We start from the raw sequence: 26563 nt of genomic DNA, 5'->3' as shown, positions 1-26563 counted from the left end.
CTTGGCTCTGAGTCTGCAGACCCACCAGAGAATGCCAGCTTGTTTTTGCTTTTGAAGTCTGTCCTTGGGATTTGGCGGAGTAGCTGGTTGTGTGCTTAGCCCATAGTGGTTGACACTGTCACCATTGTTTACCCAGAACCTTGTGTACCAGGCATGGCTCCCGGCATCAAAATACAGCAGCGCATTAAACCTCCCTCCTGGTGGGTCTGTCTATTTTGGTACCGTAAGGGCTCAGCCAGCATCTGAACGTCAGTGATATAACGCGGCCAGTGAGCTCGGGTCAAGTAAGTTCTCCTCCAGTCACTTTTACTCCATTGTTGCTTTTACTATTACACAGTCATTAATTTTTTAAACAATGCTTTGGTGCAGGAACAGAGCCTAATTCTCTCCTGTTACTCTTGGTGGGAGTGAGTAAAATTGTCCAGCTTGAAATGCGACCACATTTTGTAGCTCAAAAGCTGTTTACACGCATCTAGGTGAAGTTTAGGTTTGGGGCGCTGACCACGTTGGGGTCCCCCGGCAGCGCCGCTCGCCTCAGGCCCCTGCCTTCCCTGGAACAATAGGTGAGGGTGGGTCTCACCGTCCCCTCGTCCCTGTCCTCACCAAACTCACGTAAATTCTTGTAATTGCTCTCAGTTATTTTTGTTCTCATGTGTTTCTAATTTTCGCTGTTCCTCTTTTCCTTTTTCTATTTCCCTTTCTATCTTGTACCGCCCTGTGAGCATGTTGTTGCGTCTGAAAAGTGGACTGTGCACACCCTGCATTGGAAATAGCCAGATTGTCCTCCGTGCTGTCCCCATCGCTTTAAAAAGCAAAAACTTAATAGTTGCCTTGATCCATATATTATACTAGTCATCTTTTTATTTTCTAGAATTTTGGAATTTTTGCTTTGTTAGCACATCACCCACTGGTGTTTGATACCTGTTAAAATCCTTGCTTTGAGGAACCAGTTTGGTCCTCCTTATGTTTGGTGACAAATGCGCCCTTATTAAATTTGTTTGATTGTTTTGAAGAAGTGAGATGTGAATTGATTTAGGCGGCTGCTGAAGAATTTTTTTCAAGGAGTATTTAAACTTGGAATGTCAAAATCTGCAGCATCTTCCTTGATTCTGGCTTTTAGACAAACGAGCTTGGCACGCGGTTCCGGGCTGTCGCTGTGTGTCGTGCGTGACGGAGCTTCTTGGCCGGCGGTCACTGGTGAGAAAGTGGCAGTCTCGGGGGTGAGCAGCTGCAGGGGATGCTGTTGGAAGAAGCAGACACCGGTTTTTTTTTCTGTTTTTTCATTCACCTTCCCTGTGCCATTTACTTTACTTTGCCTTCATAGAGAGGCAGGAACGGGTCTAAACTCCATGCCACTCTTATTTTCCCTTTACGAGGCTGGTTTTTCTGAGTATCAGAACAACATGGCCTTCTCCTAAGTAGCTGGCTCACTTGGATCTGGTGGACACAGGGACCGCTAAAGGGGACTGTAGCTCCCTCTCTGGTCCAGCCAATGGGCATTCAGAGCCGGGTCTGTGGTTTGACTCAGCAGCCATGCAGTCCAACCTGCACCAGCCTTTACTATTTACCCATGATGGCAGTAAATAGCTGACACCGTGTCTGTTGCAGCTGACGTCCACCACTGACGGCCGTGTCGTTAGTTTGCGGTAGTGAGTCTCCAACACCCTATTCAGCTGTGAAGTGACCTTGAATTCTCACCCACACCCTGGTTCATCTCACCCGGGGGAAGGGTTTGACCACCACCGTCATGCTGGCCATGAGACCGTTTCTCCTTTCATGCCCTGGTCCAATTGTGGACACTTCATCCTTCACTGACTTGGTCTCGCTTGAGACAGGCCAGACGTTCTGAAAGAGCCCATCACATTCTGGGGGGGAACAGAACACAAGAGTAGCAAGTAGGAGTCTAGGCTCTCTGGGTTGGCAAATGCAGGCTGGGATCTGTGAAGGCTGGGCTGTGCCCTGAACACAGGCCTTTCCCGTGGCTCCGGAGAGCCCAGGGGTCGGAGTGAGAACAGCCTTGCCTGGGTTCCCCCATCCTCATCTGCTCACTGGCAGGTGTGTCTGCTAACTAGGAACTGCCCCAAACCTCGGGCCCTTCAAAGTTCAGACCACAGGAGAACCTTGAGTCCCTTCTCCTGGGCCTCCTTTGTGAGAATCCAGTGCCTTCAGAGGTGACCAGCGGCAGGAGGTGCCTCCCCCACGAGGGAGCTCTCTTCGGAAGACTGTGACGCACTGCACCTTGCTGTCAGCTTGTGGGGTTCCATCCGTGGTCCTTGAAGAACCAGACTTGAGATTGGCTTAGCAATAGAAATGACAAGACTGATTCCAGGGCAGGGCCGTTGGGAGGAACAGGGGAAATTGAATGTGACCTCAAACACCTAGGTGGGTTCTGGGTCTGTTACTAAAATCGGGAGCCTGGGAGGTTCCTGCCAGGAATCGAACTCTAGAGTAAATTGTGGACATGAGGCATTTTTAAGATTCCATTTGTCATCCAAGTTAGGACTTCAAAGAGGCACACGAGTATATGGCCCCGGGGCTCAGGTGAAGGAGCCGGACTAGAGATACACGTTGGGAGTCGTCATTCTTAGCTGGTGTTCACAGCCGTGCAGGTGGATGAGCTCATCTCGAGAGGTGCAGACTGAGGCTGAGGCGTGTCAGGGCTGTGCCTGGGTTGGAGGAAAGCCCAGACCATGCAGCTTTGGCGTGTCACTCATTGGCGTTTGTGATTTTCAGAGCAATGGCATTTATCCTTAAGGGTCTTGGGGGTGGGCAGGGCCACCCAGGAAGAAATCTGAATGGAGGGTTGTGGCCACGCGTGCGCGTCTGGGGATGATGCAGAGGCTGCATGTTCCAGGAGGGGAACCTCCTCGGAAACTGGAGTCGGAGTGGGGAGTGTTGAGAAGGTAGTCACACTCACCTGTGAGGGAGGGACAGAGGCCTAGGGAGTCTCCACCCTAGCGGACTCTCTTTCCCACGAACAAAAGGCCAGCAGACCGAAGATTTGAGGTGAGAAGGAGCCAAAGTGGAGGATGGTGGTTGAACAGTTCTGGAATAGTCTCCCTGCAAAATAGAGTTAAAAAAACCCAGACTCTTAAGAACTTTGATAGTGACGTTGGAAGAGATAGTTCTTTTTCTGGCCTCCTAAGGGTAAGACATGTACCCGGGGATACACAGAAGAATCGGGCAGTCTGGTCCGGGGCTTGACCCTTACCAGTGGGGACAGGGCAAGTTTAAAGGGGGAAAAGGGCAGCGGAGGGAAACTAGCCAGGACTCGTGTCAGGTAGCAGTCGGCCTCACTACTTGCGTGTTGCATTCACATCCGTGCCTCCCAGGTTGGCGGTGGCAGCCCCCTTTTGCAGATTGGGAAGCCTTCTCAGAGGGGTAAAGGAATTGGTCCATTTCGCGGCTAGTAAATGCTGTAGCAGGATTCAAGCAGGGCCTTGTCAGACTTCAAGGGCATGTTCTCTCTACTAATTCCGGTACCTCCCTGTTGTACCTGGATTGGTGAATTGGGTCAGTATTGGAGCCTTTCACAAAAAGTACGATTTAAGTGCCTCAGGACTCTTTCCCAAAGCTCAGTGTTCTTTAATGGTTCAGAAGCACCGCAGTGCTTTTCGCCCCACAGAGGTAAGGTCTTACTCCTTTCACGCTGACGTGGTTGCAAATGACGTACAGGTGCAAATCCAGACTTAGCAGCTTCTGAAGGGAAACTCTCCAGTTCTCCCTTGATAGGCTTTCTTCCATGGGATGTAACCTGCTGCAGCGTAGATCTGAGCTTTCCGTATGGAGTGAGGGTTTGATATCCAAAGTTAGCAAAGAAGGGTCAGATGGAGAAAATCGACGTTAACAATTTATATTGGGGTTTCATTAGACAAGATGCACTATCGCTTAATGGCCCATATAACGTAAGTAATTGAGTACAGAACATTGCATTCCTTACTTTCTAATGAGAGCTGTCTTGCATCGTAAGGTTGTCTGCTTTGGAATTTCAGCTCAGCCAGTAGGGCACCTATCAGTGTGTTGGTGTGATTGCATTTACACAGTGCATGTAATCTGGGCTTCTTCTGCCCCAAACACTCCAGTGCAGAATCATAGGCTGTAGCCATCACTTAGTTATACAAATACTTCTAAAACTATATGATACAAAAAAAAAAAAAAAACAAAGAGAGAGAGAGAGAGATTGTCTTTATCAAATTTCCTTTGATTTTAACTGCAAACTGTTGTTGAGCAGCTCTGGTTTCCTTTGGATATGAATATGTACATTTCTTTGCATGTAACTTGTAATTTAGACTAGAACACCAACCTCTTGCTTTCCATGAGCCACAAAAATCATAGCCAAATGACATACGTATTAAACATTTTATTCTTTTCTTCTGAGACAGAATCCTTGAATCTGGGACTTGGGCTGTGATTTTGCTTTTTGCTCTTCCCACCCCTCTTATCGTCTCACTCCTTTTTCCCACGTGGCCTCCAAGATTTCATGGTCTCAGAGGAGCAGGTGGACAAACACTAGTTGGTCTCCAAGCAGTCCTGCTGTAGAGGGAGCCCAGCCAAGAGCTAAAGGACATCATCAGAGAGGGCTTCCTTGAAGAAATGGGCTCTACATTCAGTTAGGAGGACAGAGTAAGAGTCAGCCAGGAGAAGGAATCAAGAGGGTGACTCAGGTTGCAGGAGCAGCCCGGGTAGAGGCCTGGAGGATTGTGGGGTGGGGACTCGGGGAGAGTGCACTGTGTGGTCCAGGGTGGAGGTTGCCCCTGCTAGGGAGGACACTGGAGTGGGCCTAGGGATGGAGGGCTTAGGAGGAGCTTGGTTTTTTACTAGAATTGACACAGAAGAGGCAGTGAAGTGTGTCAGCAGAAAGTGACCCTCATGAGAGGTACTCCTGGTTTTGCTTCTGATGTTCTACAGAAAGAAGGGGTCGGGGTGGGCGAGAGCAGCTCTGCCCGTCCCTTTGAGACCCACCCCTTCATTCATTTACTCATAACACATGCAATTCTGAGTGTCCAGGGGAGAGAGGGTGGACTCACAGTAGTAAGCAAAATGTATTGCTTCTTGAGAGTTTAGCAATGTCAGAAGTTGTCTTACCGTAGAATGTTCTAGGAACACAGCAGGGGCACCTAACCCAAAGTGTAGAGGTTCGAGGGAAGGAAGGCTCCCTTGACAAACAGTCAAAATGGGCTTGGAGGCAAGTGGGAAGTAGCAGCAGGTCAGGGGGCGCCTGAGGTCATTGGGGACCTGGATACTGAGGTGAGGCTGGGCGAGCAGGGTCGGGGGTGGGGCTAGAACTCTACCAGGGAGCCTCTGAAGGGTTTGAAGTGGGGGTGATGTAATCAAATTTGTGCTTTGGGAAGTCTGTCCTGGCTCCGTGTGTGTGTGTGTGTGTGTGTGTGTGTGTGTGTGTGTGTGTGTGTGTGTGAAGCAGGGAAGAGGGGGAGAGTGCCACCAACTGGGAGGGTCATTAGAAGACAATTGACAGGCTGGGGGTCCACCAGTGGGAGAGGGGCGTCGGGGCTGCTTGGGGACGGCAGGGGCAGTGTGAATGCCGGATTTCCTCATGGGGAGATCTTATTAACGGGGACCCCTAAGCGGCACCTTGTGGCTGGAAGAAAACGGATGCAACCAGGTGGACTTTTCTCTTCTTCCCTGCAATGTGTGATGATCTTAGCTCAGCCAACATTTGGAAGAGAAGAGCTAAGTTTCAGGGTAGCACAGGACATTGTTGAGCTCGTTCGAGTGAGATCTGATAGGATTTAGTCTTGTGTTGAGATCTGCATATTCACTTAGCTAGAAACGTCCCGTCTTTTGGATTTCCATAGGGGTATTTATTCTTGATAAAGATTGCTTTCTTGGTGAGAGGAAATTTAATACAGCTGCTGTGTTTCTCAAAAAAAATCTTATCTTTTAAGAAATTTAATATTCAAAAGAATAGCAAAATTTAAAAATGATAAAGTAAGGCTTTGGTGTAGTTTCTTTGGTTTCTGAGTTAATGTAGAGTTAGAGCCTTTGCATTACTTAAATAGCACATCCTTGTCAGTATTTAAAGAGCTGTTAGTGAGCGCCCCAGGCCCCACTTCTCAAAGCATCATTAAATCTTGCTCTGAAATAGTGAAGTCATAAAGGTCTTGTTGGCAGAAGCCAAATAGTTGGTTCATAATTTGCAGCATAGCACCCTTTATAAAATTATAATAGGTTCAAAATTAAGAAAGTGGAAAATAATTGACTTTTTTAAAGCTGAAACATAATCTTTCTTGTCTTAATGTTGCAACTGGAAATTTCGAAAAAAAATTCTACTGTAATATCATCTACGTGGAATACATATATGTCTATCACGTTTGCAATGTAACTGAGCAGTGGTTTTTGAAGTCAGGACCATTCCAGCTGAGTTACTGGCAGTGATGGTTGCTGGTTTTCAATGGAAGACCCTAAATTTGCCTTCTTAGCTTTATTCTTTTCTTTTCTATTCTCTCTCTTTCTCTTTTTTTTTTTTTTTTTTTTTTTGTAGTGAGAGGTCTCAGTAGTGCTTTGCCAGCATGATTTTGGGGCAATTTGGGGGCAGATATCTTGCACAAGCAGTGAGATATTTCCATGCATTTTACTTTCCGGACATCACCATGGAACATGTGGGGGTTTGTGCCTGCAGGCCGGGATGCTGCAGGACTCCCTGGTCCATCACCTTTAAGTCTTGGAGCTGCTCCAGTCAGTGAATGACTTTCTGTGGCTTGGAGGTAAGTTGATCTGATGCAGATGATCAGATGTGTAACTCAGTACTGTTACTTGAAATAGAAAACCTATCAAAAATGGCTCTAAAATACAGGATGAGGGAGGAGAATTGGCTGAGCTGCTTGCATGGGGAATATTCTCAGGTGACTCCCTCATTGTGTCTCCTGTCTCTCCCACCCCAGCCCTGCACGGCAGTCATCGTGAAGCAAGCATGCACTTTCTCAGAAACGCGCTGAATTTCTTTGTGCCTCTGTTTGTTGGCTTTTTTTTTTTTGAAAGCACATCTTGCCCTTTGCTTAAATGCCACCCCTGCCTAGTCACATCTTACACTCATTCGTCTGGAGCTCGTCCATACATAGCTGCTGAATGGATGAACAGAATGTAGTATCTCCATGTAGTGGAATATTATTCAGACGTAAAATTGAATAAAAAAGAAAAAATAAATAAAGGGGAATATGAAAAATGCCACCTGCTCTGGGAGGTCCACACTGACTGCTCAACCCGCCCTTTTCCCTTTGAAACCCAATCACTTATGCTCCTCTCTACTCTTTTTGATAGTACTTACAACCTTCTAATAAACTTTAACACTTTCAAAAAATAAAAGCGAGATGCTGATACCACTTCAACCTGGACTAGCCTTGATAACAGCACGTTAAGTGAAAGGAACCAGACACAAACGGCCACATATTGTTGAATTCAGTGATCTGAAATGCCCAGAATAGGCACATGCAGAGGCAGAGGGCAGGTGATGGTTGCAAGGGGTTGGGTGGAGGGGGGTTGGGGAGTGATTGCTAGTGGCAGGGGTGTTCTTCTGGGATGATGAAGTGTTCTGGAAATAGATGGTGGTGAGGGCTGCACAACCGTGAGTGTGCAGAAGACTGCTGAGCGCTGTCTCTGGGAGTGCCTGTGGTTGGGGGCGGCTTTATTTTGTTCTCATCCTTGAAGAGTCATCTTGTGCTGAGGCCATTCTACTCCTGTGAGTGGTGAGGGTCAGAGACTTTGCAGAGTCATGTGTTATTTTCCCACTTGCTGAGTGTAGGCAAAATAGGTTTAAGCCTGAGAAAGTGCTCCATCTGCAGAAACGTCTTTTAGTTTTGCATGGTGTAAAATTCTTGAGAGCTTTTTAATCGTTGAGGACAGCCTGTGGGGGGGAAACAGCCCTTGAATCCTGGGTGAGTCCCGGAAGAGCTGCGCTTCCCTCCCTGACACGGGTGGGGATTTCACCCCTGTTCAGGCAGTGAAGGGCCCAGACCCGAGAGCGGAGTTGACAGTCGTGAATATTTACATGTATCCGCTGCTTCATCTTGGATATTAATTTCAAGCTGAGTCAGTATGTGGCGGCAGCCTCATCCTACGTCAGGAATCTATAGTATCTGTTCTTTGAGGTGAAGACCTGACAGACTTGATTATTTAACAGTCTCCCTTGAATTGATATGTCAGATTCCTTTGTCAGTATTAGAACAGCAGAATTATAGACGTCCTTTATTGCCGATGTGACCTGGAGCAGGTTTAGTCTCTGTGCCTCAGTGGCCTTATCTTCGGTTGGGGAAGATGATAACAGTGCTTCCCTCAGAGGGTCTGGTGAGGGGGGAGTGAGAAGCACAAAGGGAAGACTTACACGTGATGCTCATGAATGACCGAATTTAGTGCTCCCAGCCTGGTGAGGCCTCAGGGGCAGAGATGGCAGAACAGTCCATTCGTAGCCGGAGCTCGATCCGTGTTGGCAGCTGTTATGATCAGGATCACCCCTGTGGGTTATCAGGCAGTTTTAAGACTTGGTAATATGAATTCATGAATAATGTTAAAAGATTAGACAACTCAGATCCGGTTTACATAGTTCTTAAGATTTCCTGTGAGAAATGGATATTTTTTTCCCCATCTTAAATCTGAGTTGATTCTCTAAAAAATTTCTGCATTCCTCCTCCTTTTTGAGTTAATTCTCCATTTCTTAAAAAAAAAGTTTTTAAATGGAGTTACTGGTGTCTGAACTGAGGGCCGCATGCATGCTGAGCATATACTCTCTCAAGTGAGGTATAATCTCCCCCCTGATTTTTTTTAAACTTTACTTTCTTTGTATGCAGAGGTTAGTGACCTCTAATTCTTTTTCTGGAGACTTGTCCATGAACCTGTAAATCTATAATTAGTGGACAAAATTTGATTTATTAAAAAATCAATGGAACATTCTGCAATCCATTCAAAAGGAAATGCTCATTGACATAAAATGTTTCTCCTTTATGGTGATTTCTAATTTTTGGTCTGCCTTAACTTATTAAAAGTAATCCTCATCATCATAATGACCAAGCTTGCTCTGAGTGGACACTTACCTAAGGCTAAAATGCTTTCCTCATGTTTTAATTCATAGCAGGTGTTTAAGGGTAGGAATCAGTGTCTCCTTTTCTGCAGCTGAGGGGTTGAGAGACGGGGCAGCTTGTCCCAAATCTCACGCAGCTGGCGCTGGCAGGCTCAGGGCTGGAACCCAGGCTGCACAGGATTCATTCTCAATGGCTCCTCTGATCAGCCGCAAGTTGATTGGTTTCCCGAACTCCTGTGAGTCCATAAATGACCGATTTTAGCGATCTCAGCTTCATGAAGCCTTCAAAGGAGAGACACCAGTGAGAATGTTAGACAGAGTGGCATAAATTAAAATCGTACATTTTCACAAATGTTGCTTTCTCAGGCAATGAGTTTAAAACTTTATATTTTTTTATTTTAGTGCTCTGTAAACACTAAAATCAAAACATTAAAAATGATTATAGTGCAAAATTGGAGTGGGATTTGAAAGTCCAACCATTTCTAATGATGTTGCTTATTTTTCTCTAGTGGTGCTTATTGACAGAAAAATTTACAAAGACTGAATTGTTTCTATGTAGTCTTAGTATGGAGGAAAGTTTTGTCAGTGAATATTGTAAGTAAAATATTTACTCTTTACTTTCCTGATGATGAATATGTAAGTTGTTTTCATGGCTTAAGTACATTTCCTCATTTGTGAAATTTGAGTGATGCCCTTTACCTTGTTTGACTGTGAGAGGTGGACGCCTTGTATATGAAGCACCCAAGAGCTGCTTAGTAAAAATATGCTGTCACAAGGACAGATAGTTTAGAAGGATCAACTCTGAATACTAAAGAGGGTGGCTTGTTTCTGATGCATATTCAATATGCATATTTATGAATATATGAATATGGCTTAAAGTAACAAGGATTCAGGGTTTTGTGTGTGTGTGTGCAGTATGTTTTAATGAAATCTTTATCATTCTAGTGAGACAGGGACTAGTTAAATCATCTTAAGCAGACGGCCTTGAATATTATTTACACAGAATGTGTGTTGTTACAATTCAGAATTCATGTTGCCGTGTAACCATCCACTCAGACATTTAAATTCGTAGGAATCTGACCAGAACCATTAAGTTTAGAAAAATCTACATTGATCATTTTCAGGAAATAAGCTTCTCTCTTTTGTGATTAAAGAAAATTTTGATTTATTTTTCTGCACTCTTAATAGGATTTAAAATATCAAAACATTGATTTGACATGTCACTTTTTTTAATAGAATAAATCTCATGCTGTTTTAATGTGCAAATAAATGTTTTTGAATTTCAATACACTTGTATGCTTTCCTGGCTCTTTGAGAAGTATTTTGCAAGATACATAGATTACCTACTGTTGGAAAAATACAGATGTGACTTTTATGAATAGAGGCCTAGTACAGATCTGTTGGTTTTTCTACAGTGCATGACATGAGGCCTAGGAGAGAGCGCTTTGCTGCTGATTGCCAGGAGGACAGATCCCAGATCTCAGTCTCCCCTCCTGTAAAATGAAGTGGCTGGACTGGATTCTTTCCTCTACTAAGAAGCTTCCATGAGCCTGTGTCTTTTGTTTATATTCAGGAGTATTAGCAATGTCAGATTAAATACTGAATACACCTCCCTTCCCCGAAGCAAAGTGCAGTATGTGCTACATAAGATATAATTATCTGATTCTTCTTTCTGATCCAACAGGCAATTTTTGTGTTGCATCTTTCCCAGCAACCTGGAAGGTGTTTTTAGCCATAGGTGGTGCTGTTGCACCTTCTAACAGTCTTAATATTCCTTTTGCAAAAGAAGGTTTAACAAATGTTTTTTTGCTTTGATTCCTTTGCTTAGTGCTTCAGAATAGCACAATGTCCATTATGTCTGTCTACCTGGAAAAATTATTCTGCGTATGTCTTAGACTTATTTTGTCATCTCTCTGTGAACATTTCAGACTTGCTGTGCAAACAATGGCAAAATCGGTCTTTTCTTCCAGTGTTAGCAACCAGTGAGCCGGAATTTTATAAAGCAGCTAAGAGCGGCCTCTGGAGCACCTTAAAGCTGGAAAGTGTACTGAGTTCCCTGAGTATTGACCCAGCAGCTGTGCATCATTTGTTGGGAGGTGATTTTGTACATATAAGAAGGGGTGTAGTTTTTTGTCTTGGGTTTGCGTGCACGTGCTGCCACTGAGCCACGTGAGCCTGAGTTAGTTTGCTCTGAGTTTTTCCCTCGTCTGTGAGATGGGGACGCTCGTATCTGCTTTGCAGAATTGTGAGAATTAGAAATTATGTAACATGTTTAGCAGAGTGGGAATGTCAAAGGGCTCATAAAGTTTAGCTCCCGTTTTGTATGAAGCCATCATTTTACAGTCTTTGGCAGTTACTAAGAAACAGGAAAATAAGAAAAGCTGGTTTTATGCTGAAAGATATTTGAGGAGGTTCCATAGTTCCTATACCCATAATTTAGCATCAGCAGGGTCAGGACAGTTACACAGTCGCCCTGAACCAATGTTAAGCCACAGAATTTTTTGTTACTTCATATATATTGGGGCTTAAGGGGACCCAATACTTATACACATGTATTCTCCAGCAGCCAACTGAGAGATGACGCAGAAGAACAGGCAGGCGATAAATGTCTCCTGTATTACTGATGAAGCCACGTTCTCCATGAACTTCAGGGATGTGGGAAAATGCGTGTCATGATACTGTGCCCCAGAACTAGAGACTCATGCAGTCCCAGTTAGCTCTGGGCCACAGTGAGCCTTTCCTTAAGAGGATCTGCCCCATCATGCACAGGGCTGCCCTGCCATGGAGCTGAGCATCCCGGGTGCTTCCCAAGGCTGGCCAACACTGGAGGGAAAGGAAAGGTTTCATATGCCCTGCTTGTAGATCCGGACTCACACCTCAATCTGTTAGTGTGAGGAGGGATAGCCGTTGTCCAGGGGTCAGGGGTGTGAAGGGAAAAACACTCTCCATGGACAAGATTGTGGAGGAGGCATCCCTTCCTTCAGTTTAAACAAGTGGTGGGATGCAACAGAAGGGTGCTCCCCAAGAGTTTATAAGAGGGGAAATAAGGATTTCCTTTGGGACTCAGACTAGCCATGAAACACAGAAGATAATTAGAAGGGAGATTTGTAAATCACTTTCTTATTAAATTCACATTTGTTGAGCACCAAAAATGTGCTACATTCTTTTCTGAGAGTTTTACAGAAATGAATCCTTCAATCTTCACAACAAGTGAGTAAGGAAGGTTTGATAGTTATCCCAGGTTTACAATGTGGAAATTGATGCATGGAGAGAGTAAGTAAGTTGGCCAAAGTCACAGAGCTAGTAAGTGACAGAGCTGGTGTTTAAACCCTGGCTGTCTGGTTTCCAGGCTCCCAGGGATGGGCTTTGGTTGTTTAGAGGTATCTGCATCCCTGGATCTCTGTACCTCTGTGCATCACTTAGCCCAGAAAGGACAGGGAAAGGAGAGTTACACAGGTGCTCACAGTCGTGTCTCAGCCACAGTCCACGGACAGTGCACTGTGATTGGCGTTAAATGTCTTCTGGGCAGCAGATCTTTTCGTATAACAGAAATTTAGTCCATTCAGTTAATCTAGAAACCCTTCCTGCTCTGCTTCTGTCCACTCTTGTCATGTGACTGCCTGCCTGTTATTGGGCTCTTGAGGAGAATCTGTACTCATGGTTGAACTCTGATATTTCAGTCTGGTTTGTAGTTTCACATCTCCTGTTACATTAATAAATTAAATTTCTGGTTTTCTTGCTTCAGTCTCTCATGAGTTTGGTTAATTTGAAACCAGTCCATGGGAGCCCAGGGGTGCTGACGCTATAATTTCTGAGCACGTTGTGGCACTTCTACCTGTGCGGACCTGCGTGGAAGATTTCTGCACAGCAATGACCCAGGCACTGAGCTATAAACGCTGGGCGTGCTTGCTGTTAGATAGTACATTATTCCCAAAACAGGGACCTGGCTGATCTGGTGGTCTGCTTTGTAATGAAGATATCTAAAGAATTTATCTTGTTCCCCTCTCCCCATGTCTCCCCTAAAGGTAAACTAAGCCTTTTTACTCATTGCGGATTCTACAATCTCTGCCTCATCCCATCTTTCACGAAGTTCCTCCTTACTATCACACAACTGTTAAAGACTATTTCCTTTGATTATACACAATAAATATGGGAGCATTTGAGAGGTTCTTGGAGTGCGCTCCCTAATCCCTCTCGCTTTCTTTCCTTTTTCCACAGTCTTGAGTAATTCATTCCATGTTGGTAAGACTTCTGCCAGCCAGAACCCACAGTTCCAGGTGAGAAGGATGCAGAATTTATCTCTCCTACCCGAGGGAGAGAGAGAAGAGAATTGAGGTCTGCTCCCCCGTGGTCCCTTTCTGCCCCAGGGCCACTCATGTTCACCTGCAGCCTTCTGGCCTCTGCTCAGAAGGCCTCTGTCCCAGGACTGACTGCAGCCTTTTCTTCCCTTGTCTATATTTCCTGTGCCTTTCAGAAGTTGGTCTCTTCTCTGTAATTCAACCCTGGCAGATGTGATGGTGGTCAGCGAGCTGGTGGGCAGTCATTTGGTGACTCCCAGGAGCCATGATGATTCTCCTGAGTCTCTCATTCGGGGTTACAAAACTGTCGAGCACCGGAGGAAGCCCATTCACGTGAGGTCAACACAACATCACATCACTTTCATTTTGTTTTTGGATTTTCATTGGAGAAAGTATTTGTAGGAAACTGTTCCAGATTTTCGGCCGCCTGCTTTCCTCACCATTATTTCCTTTTTGGCTCTGGCGCTTGTTTAAAGAACAAGGTTTCTTCTCTGGTCATTTGTAGCAGCTGGGCTTGCCGAATCCTTGATCTGCATTTGAAGCAGAATGCTTCTTCGTGATGTCAAACTGATTTTCCTTGTCATGTCTTAATAATTTGTGTACACTCATCAACTGTTTCAAGTGAATTGCTCTTTTCCAATTTCGGTTAACTCACATTTGCTGAACTCATGCTTTCATGCTGAGGGCAGTTTCTTCTTCCTGTAATAAAATTTAGCAATTTGCATTTACTATGGGAAGGTAACTGGCTGGAGGTGCTTTTTTTCTTACCAGTTTTAATAACAATTCACCCTTTAAAATGTACGGCGGTTTTTACTCTATGCCCAGAATTGTTCATCCCAGTCAATCTTAGAAAATTTTCATCCCCCCAACAGGAAGCCCCTTACGCATATGCAGACATTCCCATCTTCCCCATTCTCCCACAGCCCCAGAAAGCCACTTTTCTCTCTCTGTGGATTTGCCTGTGCTGGAAATTTCATGTAAATCTAGTTACTTCATGTAAGTGGAACCATCTATTGTGACTGACTTCTTTCACACTGAGTAACGTTTTCAATATTTGTGCAAGTTGTGGCCTGGGTCAGTACTCTATGCTTTGCTATTGCTGAATAATATTCCAATGTATGGCTGGGCCCCTCTGTTTACCCATTCATCACGTGATAGACATTTGTGTTGTTTCTGCTTTTTGGCTGTGATGAGTAATGGCGCCGTGAATATTCCTGTAGGAGTTTTTATATGAACATTTGTTTTCAGTTTTCTTACGTGTGTGCTCAGGAAGCAAAATTGCCTGGTCATTCAGAAACCAAATGTTCAACTCTCTAAGGACCTGCCAGGCGTTTTTCCAAAGTGGCCAGGCTGTGTTACATCCTCACCAGCAACGGCTGCGACCTCTGCATCTTCTGTGTCCTCATTAGTGCTTGTTACACTTTTTTTGATTATAACCTATTGTAGTGAGTGTGAAGCGGTTTCTCCGAGTGGTTTTGACTTGATTTCCCTTACAGCTAATGATATTGAACATCGTTTCTTTGTGCTTATTGGCCATTTGTATATTTTCCTTGAAAAATATTTTTCAGATCCTCTATTCATTTTTTAATTGAGTTGTCTTTTTATTGTTGAGTTGTAGGAGGTCCTTTTTTTTTTTATAGATACAAATTCCTTATCAGATAAATGATTTGAAAAAATTTTCTCCTGTGTGTTGTTTTTTCACTTTCTGTATGGTGTCATTTGAAGCAAAGTTTTTAATTTTGATGAACTCCAATTTATCTCTGTTTTCTTTTTTCCTTGTGCTTTTGTGGTAATATTTAATATCTGAGGTATTTTATTTAACCTTTTATATATAAAATAACTTAATTATTAGGACCGTTCTAGGAGACGGGTGCTGTTATTGTCCCCAGACTATGGATAGGAGACTGATATTCAGAAAATTTCACTGACTTATCAGTGTCAAAGCTACACAGTGCTGTTGGAATTCAGACCCTCATGTTTGTCCCAAGTATCTGTGATCCTCACCACCATGCTCCACTCCTTCCTGGAACCGTTAATGAAAAAGTCTTTACTTTTTTGATTTCTTGTTAGTTTTTGTTTTTCTCATTGGGGCTTCATCTCCTCATTTCCTTAAAGAGATCAGTGTAGGTTTATTTTAGGTCTCTTGTAGGCAGAAGCATTGCTATCAGTTAACTTCTTTATTACTCACTCCCCAGTGATGGCTTTTGCTAATTGACCTAATCAAGTCATGCTTAAGTCTTTCCTTCTCATGACACTAACAACAGAGTCATGACTTACTGAATGCTCAAAGCAGAAAGTACTTGATTGATTTTATTTTGCTAACCAATCAAACCAATCAAATAAATACCCGGTGTTGAAACATACGGTAAGCCCTCCAGAATAGGGTCACTGTCTTCCTTGTGTTTCATTTGTTTGGTCACAGTGTCTGGATAGTGCCTTGCTGTCCAGCAGTTTTGTTCGGATACGGTGCTTGTGAATCATTCTAAGGACAGAATTTTGACAACAGACTGTGTTGTTCATTTCACGGGGGAAAAGTTAATATAGAAATACTGCTCAGATCTATTTTAAAATTAAGTTTGGAAATTTGAGAAGAGTTCAAGAAACCATACAAAGATCTTTTTCACTAATTTTAGATCTATCTTAGACAAATTATGGTTACATAGCCGAGTAACTTATCAAGTAGATTTGACAACAGGAGTGTATTATTGATTATTTGTTTTAGTTGAAATATTCTACCTGGGAAAAAGTAATCAGTGCCCATAAATGAACAAATATGTTTGTATTTCTATGCAACATGGAGGCAGACTTCATATGTTTCTATATAATATATATGACTGTGTGTTTTAATCTGTCTTTCAGTGTTTTTATAGTTTTTCAGCAATGTTGTAACTTTGGAATTCTTCTAAGAAAATCATCTCAGATTCTAGTGCAGTTTGTACTGTGTATGCTGTCTTATGCATGGGATTCCACTGTCCCCTTAGTGAGGAATTTCCTCTTCTATTGTGTTAGTATCAGAGTTAAAGGAACTGTGATTTCTAGGCCTTTGTTTTCCATGTGTTTGCACTTGGGTGTCAATCACAATTTTCCCTTTCTTGAGTTTTCATTGTTCAATTAGAATTTTTGGAAATAACTTAATTTGTTGCATCGGTCTCCCTAGAAACTTGATGTGTTTGTGCTTTTCAGTTTTCAATTAATGAAAAATGTAAATACACTCTTGTTTTTAAGTAGTCCTTTTTCACTAGATATTTGTTTACCTCTTTATAGTTAAAATATTTTTTCCCAATGAGTGAATCGGTGTGTATATTTTAAAAGAAACTTTACTTTTTATTCTTTTTATTGTAACAGTTATATTCATTGTAGAGAATTTAGAAAATAAGGATAAACACAGTAATAACTTCACAATGGCCTCTAATCTCACCTGGAGATACAGTTGTAAGGATTGAAATTGAGAATTACAAGTCCTCTTAAATTGTTCTTCTTTTTCAAGTACGATTTGGTTACTGAGACCCTTGAATTCCCATATGAATTGTAGCAGCAGCTAGTCAGTTTCTGCAGAGGAGCCCGCTGGGATTGTGATCGAGACCACGTTGAATATACGGATCGCTTTGAGGAGCACTGCCATTCCAAGAGCTGTGACTTCTGATCCAGGAATATGCGTGGTGTGTCTGTCCAGTTATTTAGGTCTTCTTTAATTTTTTTTCAACAATGCTTTGAGTTTACAGAGTTTTATTTTACTTTTTGTTTTTTGCCTTTATACTGAGGACAAGTGTGCAAGGTACCAGAATCAGAAGTGTATTTGAGCCCCGCCACTTGCTGCCACAATGGTCGCTGCGCTCTTGCTTCACACGCTCTACAATCTTGCACAAAATAGGACCTCAGTAACTCTCTCTCTCTCTCTTGAATGATTGTATGATTGTTGGATGATGCTTGAGAGTCCTTGTGATGATTTTATTTCCCCAGCCTTTCCCCACTTCTTTACTATGCCCTTTCTCTTCCTTTCCTCCAGCCTGGGTTTCAGTCTACCTGTGGCATTGATTTTTCTTGTCTGTAGACACTACCTTTCACTGGTTCACGATCATTTTACCTGTGGGCTGTGGAAAATTGCTAGATGTCAAGAAAGAGCCAATCGATTGCATGCTAGTATTTTTAGAGTGTGTTACTGTTTTATCGATTGAAATTAAATCAGGGTGACCCCCTGAGCCCTCCCGTGAGCTGTTTTCGCCTTCCTACAGGTGATACTGCTCTGGTTGCTGAATGTGCCCTTTCCCCAGACTTGGTTTTGGAGTTAAGTCACCATCAGTGGAGCCCTCTCTTTAAAAGATGAAGAGAACATTTGCTCCTTCTCCCTGGTTGGGGACTTGGATGAGATGAGGTACCAGATAAAGAATGGAGCCCCACCTCATTCTAACACCCGCTCGTTCCATTCTTTCTCCAGGGAAAAAGAGTACAATTCAAAACTATAAACATGGATTGTGAGCTAATGAGATAGACAGGACAACCGATCATGTATTAAATATCCTTTCATGCCAGAAACAAATGTATTATACACACAAAAAGCACGCAAAGCACGGTAGTAACATGATTACACACGTGGGACCGAGTTCGAGTCCTGCTCTGGAGTGACCTTTCCTGAGAGATGGAGAAATGTTAGGTCAGCTTAGCTTCTCCCGGGCTTGTTTGCTGTCCTGCAAAGACGGGCTTGCTAGGCGTCCCTCCCCCTTAGAGGTGCTGTGGGGTGTAAATGGCGCGTGGGCAGCCCGAGCACAGCTGCTCATTCCTCGTAAGGGCAGGAGAGCATAGCTTTTGTGATTACGACTTTAAGACCGTCCCGTGTAGACTCTTAGTGCTCCGAAGGGATGCCTTGTGGTTTGGAGATGGGATTCTCACTTCTGTAAATACCCAAGGATTGTGTTATTGGGCCGTGCTGATTTGAATCTATTCTTTAGAAAGTACATATTGCAGATATATTTTTCAAGCATGCATGCTTTTTTCTTTTATTATTTATAGTTCTACCCTCTCTCTTGGTGTGACTTTTCATGGAATCCAGGAAATAGTCCTAAGCCACCTGCCTCTTCACACTTCTCCGTGGTGGTTTTCTTCCCTAACTAGAAGAGGGTTCTGCATAGGAAATTTTCTTTGTTCCCCTTTTCTTGGAGTCTCTCTGTCTGTCTGCCCATCTCTCACCTGTCCATCTGTCCATTTATCTACCCACTGAATCTTCTGACATGTTCCAAAAAGCATTTCAGGCAGCTTACAGAAGAACAGATACCAAATAAACAGGTGAGAAAATGGGGCCAAGTTCAGACAGTGAGGCTAGGAGGCAAGCCTGTGTGAGGGTTGCAGGCATGAGAGACACGCGTCTGCCCTGTGACTTATAAGATCGACAGCAACAGTGTGCCTGAGGCTCCCAGCAGATACAGGGAAACAGGGCTTGTGGGAGATGCTCACTGGCTGCGAAATAAATAAGTGGCTTAGGAGATGCCCATCCTTTCCAGCTACTAAGGCTTAGGAGAATATTTTGAGTTTCTTCCAAAATCAGAATATTGCCTCTTTTCTTTTATCAGAGATCTATGTATAGTTTGTTACATTCTATACCTGGAAATTTCTCCAAAACTGCTTCCCACATGAGTCCCATGGCTCGGCAATGGGGTGGTTCTGCTCATTGACGGGGGTTGGCCAGAAACAGAAAATGACAGCCTCAAAGGAGCCTGGGATTTGTCAGTTATGTATTGTCAGTACTGTAGAGTTCAAACTCTTTCACTGTATCTCTCCATCTGAGGCAGCAGCGTGCTCTCTTAACAGCATCAGGAGCTCAGGACCACAGGATGGTGCGGGCTGGATGCACTGCCGTCAAGACAGCTGTTCTAGTCATTGCAGGTTTGGTTCTTTTACATACGGCATTTCATGTTCTTTATTAGAATGTTTCAACAGGGAGTTAATTAACTGAGTCAATTCACAATTAATAAATATGATGCTTTGTTGAAAAGACAGTTATAGGCAGAATATAAACTGTGAAGACTTTAAAAACGGTTTCATTACTGAAATTTCTGTAGGGAAGATACACAGTTTATCTTATTTATTCCTCTCTTTTAAAGTAACAAAGAAACAAGACAGAAAAGGCAGAGGATGGTTTCTGTTCTTCCTCTCCGCTTGCAGGTGCCCTCACCTCCAGTAGCATCCATCCAGACAACAGCACTGACACTGGCCGTGCTCAGAACTGCCTCAGCCCTGAAGACACAACTGACAAATAGAAGGGGGCCACGCCCTGTTACAGCAGGTGCTCTCACTTTGTGGGTCCTTATGTAATTGCACGATGTTAATCAGGATCGCCAGTTCTACATTGTGTAGCGCTGCTGCGGTGTTTCCTAGTTACTTGTTTCTGTAAGTATTCATGTATTATTCCCCAATGCGTGGTACTACACGCCTAAAAATGCTTTTTTCAGATGAAAAATAATTTGCATTTAATATAATAAGTCTGAAAAAAGGGGCAAAATAGTCTATCCTGGTCCCGCTACTCAGAGACAATAATTAACAATTTAACATTTATTTTCTGTTATTTTCGTCAGTGTGTATCAGCTCTGTCATAAAAACCAGTGAGCACTCTGTCCCTGTTTACTGTGCGGAGATCTCCATTTTCCATTCGGCTTATTACATGTTTTTCTACAATATTCTATCTCCCCTGGCATGATTTTTAATGACCAGTGTAGCATTCTGTCTTAAGGAATGCATCGTCCATTTTACTTCGGACTTACATAAACTTTTAAATTCCAAGTATACTTAACTGAAATACTGAAAAGAGAACTGTGGTGGTACAGGAAGGCCCCTAACTCCCTTCCCATTATTTCCTGAGAGTAAAAGCTGTGCAAAATTTGGTATATATATTTCATGAACTTTATGCCTATGAGATACATATATATACACATATGAGAAATCAATGTATAGGTGTGTGTATATATGATTTATTTAAAAATGAGACCATACTATATGTTTTTCTGCAGCTCGCTTTATTCACTCAGGGGTATATCATAGACGTCCTCCCACTCCAGACTCACCCGGTCCTTTCAGATAGATTGGAGGGGTCTCCGGATGTGCGGGTGTCGTCTCTTGTCCACGGACACATTTGGTGGGAGAGTGCTGTGGACAAGGCCCTGGACCAGGCGAAACGCCGGCTCCCTCAGCGCACGCAGCTCGCCTTGATTTACCGTAACATTGTCTTGATGGTGGACAGTTAAGTTTTCTCCATTTTCCACTGTCAGAAAGAATGTTTGACTTACATCCTTCTTGTACAGACATTCCTGTGATCTTGTATGTATATTCCTTTAGTTAAGGCTTCTGGAAATTTAGTCCCTGGATGTGACACTTACATTCATCACAGACTCCTTTCAAGTGACTCTAGAAATTCCTTCTCCATTGGGGAATGAAAAAATGCACAATTACTTATGTAACCAATTCTCTATCGCTGGATATGATTTCACTTCAGTTTTTCTTCCCACCTTTGTAAACAGTGCTGTGTAAATGCCCTGATGGATACATCTGTTTGGACTGATTGTTTTTTTTCTAAAGGAAACGATTCCTAGAGTGGAGTTGAGTCTGTGTATGTACGTTTTTCAGAGTTTACATATCCATTGATATGTCATCCTCTGAAAAAGTCGCTCATGATTTTTTCTCCCACAGATGGACACTAACTAGAATATCTTAAAAATATTCGCCAATATGATAAGCAAAAGTTCTTTTTCATTGTTTTAGTTTGCATTTGATGACCAGTGAAGTTTTGAGCTTTTTTCACTCATTAGCCTTTTGAATTTTTTAAAATGAATGATTCATTTTGTCTTTTGCAAACATTTAATTGAGGGAGCTATTTGTTGCTTTGTGACAGCTCTTTGTATGTTATGAAAATTTACTTCGTGACTTCATCAACATGTATCACAGAACTTTTTCTTGTCATTTCTTTCCTTTCATTTTGTTCAGAAAGTTTTTTATTCTTGTTGTGGCTCAAACAACTCTTAAGATAGTAAATGTCTTCCTTATGGGTTTTATCTTTGACATTCTTAGAAATACTTCCTTATAATGGAATAAATCTCTTCTGTAGGTTTTTTAATCTCTACGGTGGTGATTATAATAGTACTTGTTATAGTGAGGAGAAGTTGAGTTAATAAGAGCAAAGGGTTGTATTTGCTGTTATTAGTACTTTTTAATATTTACATCACTATGTGCAATTTATCTTGTGGTCATTATGACAGGAATAGAATTTATTCTTTCTAGGTGATTCTGATTGTCCCAGGACAATTATCGAATTCATACTTTTCTCTTTGATTTGAAATCCCACCTGTACAAAATAATTACATACACTAGAGTCTCTTTTTGAACTCATGGTTCCTTTCTGTCAATCTCCCTTCCTTACTCCAGCACCATATCTTACATATTGTAAAAATTTATTTAATCACTGGCAGTCTGATTTTTTTTTTGATTCTTTTCTTCCATCCCAAATTTTCTTGTCTACTATTATGATTTTATTATTCCTGAAGAGTTCCAAAATATTTTGTTCAAGTTAAAAAAAATCAGATTGGAATTTTCATGGGAGTTTTTAGTAAGTTTTGAATTATTCTAAGGAGAACTTACATCTTTACAAAACTGCTTTCCTCCATGCAATATGTTTATGTCTCTACATTCATACGTCTTAGTTTAACACTCAGTATAGTCCTGAAGTTTCTCCATTTAGAACATGGGCATTATTTTTGAATTTATTCCAGTTTATTGTTTATGTTTTTGTTAATATGGTGAGAATTTTTTGCTATTATATATTTAAATGCTTAAAACTGACATTTAGAAAGGAAGATTCGGTTTGTCAATACTCAATTTGTAACTTGTCATTTAAAATTGTAAGTATTAAGCACTTGTTCCAGAATCCTTTCTTTTCTGTTTTTAAAAATTTGTTTCCAAGATTCTCAAAATGGTCATAGCTAAGTAGTAGTATAGGTGGGGAGACAGATGGAGAGAGGTAGTGTGGCTCATGTACAGACTGTGAGCAGTTTCATGGCTGCCTTTAGGCTGGAGAAGCCACAGAAGTGCCCAGGTTAGACCGGGGGTGGCTTTGTATGCACTTGAAAGCCAGCTCTCCTGCCTGTATGGTGAAGCCTGGTGGGCGTGGCAGGTAGATGATCAAGGTCCGATGGAGGTCATTGGCTGCACAGAGCGCTGTGTCTGTGAGAACTGGCTAACATTACCATGGGAAATGCTTGGCGCCAGGAACACTGCAGGGGAGCTGGGGAGCCTGTGTGTTAAGGATTTTCCAGTCCTGGGAGTGGGAAGATCAGACTCTGCATTCAGATCTGAGTTTGAATTCATCCTCTTTAGTTTACTGGTCCTCTGACTTTTGTCAAGTTATACATCCTCTTTGATCTCCTGTTTTCTTGTCTCTCAAAACAGGAGAATTACAGCCTGCTGCTAGAGTGTTTGATCAGTGTAAATGATTTGTGTCTATAAGATGCCACGTACAGCCACAATCTCAGTGAGAAATGGGTTGTCGCCTCTTCTTCTGCAACTCAGTGCTCTATAAGACATTGGGGGAAAGCCAGTCCCTAATTTGTTGTGATGCAATGAGGAATAAAATTAACGTCTTGCCTTTCCCTAGCAGTATTCTTACTTCTTTGTTTCATTTACCTCTTTCCTCCTTTACTCTCCCCTTTCACCTCCTCCACCAAAATAGACTGAGACTGTCTGAGAACACTAGATTCAAATTACTTTAAATGTTGGCTCATCCCCATGAAATTACAGTGACATTAAAAAAAAATCTGTACACATCCCAGATGATTATATTTGATTTATACACACACACACACACACACAAACACACACACACACACACACACACACACAATCAGGATGCCTCCCGTTTGCTGAAGGAGAAGGACCACTTTTTCTGAGTTTTCATTCACTGAGCGTGAGAGGAATGTCTCTTAAGCAGAAATTCACTTGGCTTCGTGCATGGTTTATTAAATTGGATTTCTGCTTTGTGTCCATAGAAATATTCTCCTATTAGAAGAGGGGAAGTGGAGACATAGATATTCTGCTGAGACATTGGTGTCATCATATTTGAGTTGGAAAGGACTTATGACAGCATAGAGTTGTAACTTTTTATGGGTGAGAATCCATGATAGTGTAACTTGGACAAGAACCCGGGTCTTCTGTCTTCGTGTCCACGTGGATGAAGAGGCAACTGGGTGGGGGATGGCAGGGATCCTTCTTGCTTGAGTTCCAGGGTCTTGCTAGTTTCCATTGTTCAGCTGCCTTCAGTTTATGTCCATGTGGCCTCTCATGGGAAGGTCACTATGTCCTGATAGATTGAGTTTCTAATCAGCAAAAAGGTCTGGACCCACTAATGGTTCCCAGAGATTTTCTGCTGACCTGCTGACACTTTATATACATGAGACCTAAGAAATTCCTGGATATAAAATCCTTAATGTTATCATTTGCCCTCGAGTTCCATAGGAATGAAGTGCTGTCTCAGGCTGTCTAAGGCTAGATCTGAACAAAGATAGGATGATAGGCTGCGCAGCTGGACCCTCCCCAGTCAAATGGGATTTCCACCTTAGTTTTTAGAATCAGGCAGATTAGTTCAAATCTTGCCTTTACCATTTATTAGCTTTGTGACCTTGAGGAAGAAACTTTACTTTTTGACGGACAAATTTTCTTTATCTGTAAATAAGTTCAGTATTTATTTTAGGGTTTTTGTTTTAGAATTGAATGAATCAATTCCCTCATTTATTCCTAAAATACAGATCACATGGTTCTATGCTGGTGCCTTAGTAGTTGATTACTAAGGGACTCAGCAGTGAGAATGTGGGTGAGGACCCCTGGATAATAGAGCTTATAGTCCAGGATATGCTTGTAAAAGACTGGATTGCAGTGGATTTTTAGTAAATGTCCACTCCATTCCTAATCCCCATTGATTGTGTATATATCTTTATACTAATATATGAACAATTTTTTATTGCAATTTAAGTCTCTGTAGTATTTAAAGTATGTAGCTATAACAAAAATACGTGAAATAAAATGATCTGACTTTTATTTTCTTTTCAATAAGCAAAACAAAATAAAATAGAAAAGAAAAGAAAAAGTTTTGAAGGAGTAGAAATAATTTTATTTCCGTGGAATCAACTCCCTATGTTAGGTTTTTCGGTTGTGTTCTTAAACAGCATATAAAATTGACAGGTTTTGTGTTCAGTGTTGATAGCTGGGTGAGTATAGTTTCTTTTCGTGGTTGTCTTTGATGAATTATTTGCACTAGATCATAAGTAATGTGCATGTTACATATTGGAAACTAGGAAAGAGTGGAGACATACTACCTCCAATGCAGTCATTTTGTTACCGAGTCCAAACTCATTCTGCTCACCAAATGACAGGCCAATAAACCGGGAGATGAGGTGTTGGAGCAAGGAATAGTGACTTTATTTGCAAAGCTGGCAGATCCAGAAGATGGCAGACTGATGTCCTGGAGAATCATCTTCCCCAAGTCAGAATTGAGTCTTCTTTTATACTAAAAAGGGGCGGGGTTTTGATTGGTTGTTGGAAACTTCTTGCTGTATGAATTGCTTGTCCTTTGAATCCGCTGTTCTTGCAGCTGTCCATGCGGATCAAATCATGTTGCCCCTGTGAAAACTCCAAAAAAAAAAAACAAAGGTTATTCTCTATTTTGCAACTTGCCATCTCTACATAAGTGCAGATGAATTAGCATCCTTCAAGATCACGGCCAGGAGAATAGGCTGTCCTGGATATTTCAGTCTAAAGGCAACTTTCTTTTACCAATAGTGCAGAGCTAGCAAGTCTGAGCCTAGAAAACAGGGCACAGGGTTAAATCCAAAGGAACAGACCTAACATGGGGTCAAAATTGTTCTTTTCTATTACAATTCCCTTTTCTGCTTCATAGATAATTTTAGTAAGAAACATGAGCAATTTTGTATTTTTGATTCTTAATAACCGATAAGTGGGCCAACTATATTTTTGTGAGCAGAGATGCTGTGCGGGCATAGGGGTCACAGCACACTCTTGTTGGGGGTGGCCGACCCTGAAACATGTCTGATTCCACGTGAGTGTTGGTGAGGGTCCCCCTAGCCAGCGGCACTCTTCAGGAAGTAGCATATGTGCTTTGACTTCTTGAGACCTCATTTTCGGCTGCAGGAAATTTTTTCAGATACTGCGATTGAAAAATCACTCCAGCTGGGGATAATTAGGGAAAAAAGGAAAAGGAAAAGTGTTTGGAGTAGAGTAGAAGAGAAGGACATAAGATCACGGAGCCTGAGTGCTTGGCAGCGGGGCCTCGGGAGAGAGGGGAGCAGAGGTGGTGAGGGGCCTGACCCCGGAACCAGCTCCTGCACCTGTCCCCGTGCCCAAGCCACGTAGCTTCCAATGGGCCTGGGCCACCTCTCTTGGCTGGATGTCACCCTGTGCAGAACCTTGAAAATCGAATGTAAGGGGTGGGCAGCACTCACCTAGGGGGTCACTGTGGATTTCAGTCAAGTCCACAGTGCCTTTTCTGGTCATGTGTCTTCACTTGTCCTTTATCTCAGGATCTGAGGAGGAGAAAGGAACTCAGGTAGAGATCCAGGAAGATATCCGACTGTGTTAAGAGAGGACAGACACAGTTACAAGTGGACCGAGGACACTTGCAGCAAAGTAAAATGACTTCACAACTATTGTTTCAGAGCTGCAGGTGTGAGAGAGCCTAAGCCTGTTTCAGAGTGCAGGGGACAAGCGGAAAGGAATGGCAAAATTTCCACTGAAAATTGAAATTTTGTTAAATAGCCTGCTACTGTTGCTTGTATCACTTGAATGAATGCAGGCATATTTCTGTGGGCAATTATAGGTTCACTCAACCCCACCAGCCCCTCTTGCCCCCATCGGGGATGGGATTTCTCAAGCACAGTGCACCTTCTGCTTCGGTGGGCCACGCTTCTGGTCCTCGCCTGGGGCTGGGCTGCTGCAAGGCACTGAGTCCCTGAGGCACGTCCTGTGATACACGACAGGAACATCTCTGCTATCGACTGAGGGCCTCCTTTTCCCCTTGCAGTGTAAGAATTCCGGTGACTGAGTTAGAAGCATGCTTCCAAGCTGTCCGTGTCCTCGGCATCCAGAAGCGGAGCCTGGAAGCTTCCGAATTTCTCCAGAATGCAGTCTACTTTCACCTTCGGCAGGTGAGTGTATGTCCTTACACAAGTGGAGGAATTACTGCAGTTTT

General features: G+C 42.7%; 1 protein-coding gene across 1 annotated transcript in view; it reads left to right on the top strand.

The window, feature by feature from the left end:
- Positions 1-26563, top strand: part of LOC141577129 (uncharacterized) — a 177025-nt gene that overhangs the window by 70908 nt on the left and 79554 nt on the right. Inside the window, exon 21 of the mRNA XM_074361176.1 lies at positions 26396-26519. The gene's annotated coding sequence lies outside the window, so the exon portion shown is untranslated. The remainder of the gene's footprint in view (positions 1-26395; positions 26520-26563) is intronic.

Source organism: Camelus bactrianus, chromosome 3, assembly GCF_048773025.1.
Source record: "Camelus bactrianus isolate YW-2024 breed Bactrian camel chromosome 3, ASM4877302v1, whole genome shotgun sequence".
NCBI classification, from domain to species: Eukaryota; Metazoa; Chordata; class Mammalia; order Artiodactyla; family Camelidae; genus Camelus; species Camelus bactrianus.
Note: the sequence above shows the minus strand (reverse complement) of the source record. Positions and strands in the feature narration are given on the sequence as shown.